Raw genomic sequence first — 4298 nt, 5'->3', positions numbered from 1 at the left:
CTCCTCCTCCTCCTCCTCCTTCTCCTTCTCCTCCTCCTTTCTCTCCCCCTCCTCCTGTCTTCTCTCTCCCTTCCAAAAAGCCCAAAGCCCAGACCTGGAGCTTCGGACCACTGGGGACTTCCAGCAATTGCAAGAACCTGCAGGAAGCACTGAAGAGAGACAAGGACAGTTAGACCGGGCGCTCCCCTTTTGTTTTCGGGGCGCGATTTATGTTCTTTATAAAGATGGGGTTTGGAAAAATAGAAAGGGCCTTGAAAACGTTGTTACAATGAAAAAGGGACAAATTAGAAGACATTTTCGGTGATCAAAGGCAAGAGGGAGAGCGCGCATGGGCATTCACAAAGCTTGACTTATTCACTCCCCTCTTTTGCAAGCAGGGGCAACAAGCGTGTCCCCCATTGACAAGGAGCCCTATTCAGACTGCAGGTGCGAAGTGGGCCAGTGCGCCCGGCCACATTATGTCAAGGTTGTTGGAGATTAGTGTTCAGCCTTAATAACTAAAGCGCTTGATTTACATTGGAAAAAAGCCCCTTCAGCCGTGAAAACAAAATCGTTGGACGCGTGATCATTGCGAGGGCAGCTGATATCCTAATACTTGCATTGTTCTCGGTAGGGCCCAGGACCGTCCTGGCCTCCTTTGGAAGACCAAGGCCTGAGTTGCTGGCCCAGGACCAGGTCACCAGTCAAAGCTCCTGTGGGAGCAGGCAGGGAGAAAAGGGCTGTATGGTGTTTCATCGAGGCCAGAGGACTGTAGAGTCCACCTGTGGTCTCTGGACTTCCGGGCAAAGCTGAGTAGGATGCAAATTAGGACCTTAAATAGTCTAGAGACCTAAAACGCAGCTGTGGAGGCTCCAGACCCAGTGTCAGGAGAGGCCTGTAGAACTTATGCTGTAGCAAGAACATTTTTACTCACAGGTGAAGTTCGCTTTGTGATAGCTGGGGCAGAAAGACCCAGGCACACTACTGGGTGAGGAGTGGAACTGCCCCAAGAAGGTAATGAAATGTTCCTGTCGACTTGCCTTTCTGCAAGAAAAACCTAATAAGGAAAGCCCCGCAGCTGCAGCCTGGGCTTCTGTAACCTTTCTTTGGTTTGTTCCCCCCAGGTTGAAGGAGGAGTCCACCTTGGCCATGGCACTTGGCCATGGCACTGGTGCCCTGCTTGGTTATTTCGGGGCAGATTCCACTACCCCACCTATTTTCCGTGCCTCCCACATACACTCCTCCCCCACCCATGAGAAGGGATCCAGAGAACAAGAGACCTGTAGTAAGGACCCAAGAGCGGGCATTTCAATCTAGACATATATCCATTCTAACTGCCTATCTTTTGTGGAAGTCAAGCTACTTATGGCAATTTCCATAAGATCTGTCTGTGGGGACAAGGTGAGAAAGCTGTTAACCATTGTCTGGCCCTGAAAAGGTCGTAAGTCAGGGCCTCAGTGGCTGACCTGTCAGTGGAAGGTATAAAGGCTTTATTCATACCGCGGTGGCAAAGCTCTCAGCTCCCACAAAAGTGTTTTTATGATTCGATTTTTTTCTTACCTCTTTTCTTAATTAAAAAGCTGAACCATTAGAACAGCACCTGCATCATGTCCTGACAGTGGCTGCATACTAATCCTGGAGCCTTTACAAGCAGTAATTATAACATAAAATCAGAGGTTGAATAAAACAGAAGGATTTTGCTCCCAAAGCGGTGCTAATCCCCTTTTAAAAGGGTCTGGTGAAATAATTCAGAACACTTTCCGGAAGTTGGATTACCACTCCTTTTAAACAAAAAACAAAAAACTTTTTACAATGAAATGATATTTCACACTTAAAGGAGGCTGATTTTCCACAACAGTATTTTAGTTGAAAGAGATTTGGCGGGATTTGCTGGTAATAGGAAACATTTCACTACTGGATTCTTACTCAGTAGACAGAGCGGCAGAAAATATAGGCGAGTTCTTATAATATATTTGAAAGATGTTTGTCAGGTCAAAGTGTCCATATTGTAAATAGCAATGACTTAGATGATCACGTCTCTCTCTCTCTCTCTCTCTCTCCCCCTCTCTCTCCTTCCCTCTCTTTTACCTCAGAGGAATTAAATAAAAGAGGCAGATGTACTTTTTATGATTAACGAAGATACATATATACATATTTTTTCCAGACAAAACATCTTTTACCAAAGTTCTGGTACTCTTTTTTTTTTTTTAAAACTTGCATTGATATATGGATGAATACAAGAGCTGGAGGGGTATTAAACCCTGAGGAATCACTTGGAAAGGACAAACAAGGAACGTTGTACTGTCAGTAGTTTCTTAATGGTTTTAGAAAAGCCTGCAGCCCCCATCTGACTAACTTGAGGGCCCATAGGCCATCCAGTTGTTTAAAAATAAAATGGAAAAAAAAACCACTGATTCTTCTGATATGTTACAGACATTGTCTGGTGAAGTCATGTAGGTTAGCTAGTCTACCTGCTCTGTCATAATTCTACAACAGTAGAACAAAGCTATGTAGTTAGCAAATTCTTTTACTTTCCTTCCACAAACATTTCCTAGGGCTGTCTCTCCATTATCAGAGTTGTGTATCTCTCCTACCCCTTTATTTTGATTTGACCTATCTTGTCACTTGGCATTTTGGTTCTTGTAAATGACAAAAAATAGGTGATACAATTTCAAGGTCTATTTTACTGAACATAGTGGCATTAAATTAACTCTAACCCTGAGGCATTTTCCTTTCTAATTTCTCTTCTTTTTTAAAAAGCTGATTTGGAAATTTGGGAAACTACTGAACTGTTCAGAGGGCAAAACCTTGAATATGCTTTCCTCCAATTGTCTAGTGAATGTCTCCTTTCTTGAGTTATTTTGGAGCCTGAGCTCAGCAACTTTGGGAAAGTTCTTTATTCTCTTCACTGGTGATATTTGGATAAAAAGGTCAGACTATCTGGGCAACCAGATAAGAAGCCAATGACAAGCAGAAAATAATAGTTTAGGACAACTGGTTTTTGGGTGACTAAGATGTCACTTTTCCTGCAATGGAGATTTAATAAAATAAACCCTGATTGATAAACATGTGCTCATGCCTTGCTAGAAAGAATATAATTGTGTCTGACTTTTGTTTCCAACTGACCTGTCCTCAGATGGCTCTCACTTCCTCCTTGCATCTTCTCTGACCTTCAGAAAATCTCGAGGAGCCCAAATGGGATGCACAATAACCTACAGAGACTTAAAAATTTAAAAAAAAAAAAATCAACATCAAGGCACATGTGATTGTAGAGTTCAGTACAATATCAAAGTGTTAATAAGTCATAAGGGAGACATTAAAGCTATCATATCAGATTCACTAGACTTACTCTATAATGAAAGAAAAGGTTATCCTCACTAGTTTTTCTTAGTCTCTAAAAAGATTATGTATCTGATTCAGTGCTTAGCTATACCAGGATCTGAAATTCTCAGAACAACAAAATTATACCAGCCTCAGAATTCTAATCAATTCTCAGGGACATCTAAGAATGACACAAGGTGCCATAAGGCTTAGGATCTCTTAGGTGTCCACATTGTGTAGAAAAGTCCTCAAACAGCCATCTAATTCCATGAGGAGCTTGGAACACTTCTGAGAAAAATGGAGTAAAAGAGCAACAGCTATGATTAGCATTTATCTCCAAATGTTTCAAGGAGTACGGTATTTTAACACTCCAGTTTACTAAAGATGACATAATATTTTATTTAAAAAAAAATCTACTGATGGCTGGGCAGTGGTGGCGCATGCCTTTAATCCCAGCACTTGGGAGACAGAGGCAGGCGGATTTCTGAGTTTGAGGCCAGCCTGGTCTACAGAGTGAGTTCCAGGACAGCCAGGGCTCTACAGAGAAACCCTGTCTCGAAAAAAATCTACTGAAAGATGTTGGTCTGCTAGTTTTTAAAGATACAGCAACTAAATGAAAGTGATTTTCTGTCATTTGTAAGGACCCAGGGCTAGTAATCGACAAACAGACTTCCTCTTCCCTTCTAATGCCACTATGCTTCCAGAAGAATTTGGACCTGGCATTCTCCTATGGGATAACAAGAATTGGAATAACAAGGCTGAATTGTTCAGAGAGAGGTATCATAAGAAGACTGTGCTCCTAAGCCACCCTAGCCATTTGTTATTTCCGAGTGGGTAACTGCCCTAGAAAATGAATAAAGTAAAATTCTAAGGTGAGGTTTTTCATGGTCATTTGGAGACCAGAGAGTTCCATCTACGGACAGAGGTTGCACCTTTCCACTCTGATGGATGGATGGATGGATGGATGGATGGATGGATGGATGGATGGATGGGTGGGT

The sequence above is a fragment of the Mastomys coucha genome, unplaced genomic scaffold (assembly GCF_008632895.1).
Source record: "Mastomys coucha isolate ucsf_1 unplaced genomic scaffold, UCSF_Mcou_1 pScaffold23, whole genome shotgun sequence".
Taxonomy (NCBI): domain Eukaryota; kingdom Metazoa; phylum Chordata; class Mammalia; order Rodentia; family Muridae; genus Mastomys; species Mastomys coucha.
The sequence above is the reverse complement of the archived record's forward strand: the minus strand, read 5'-3'. Positions refer to the sequence as shown.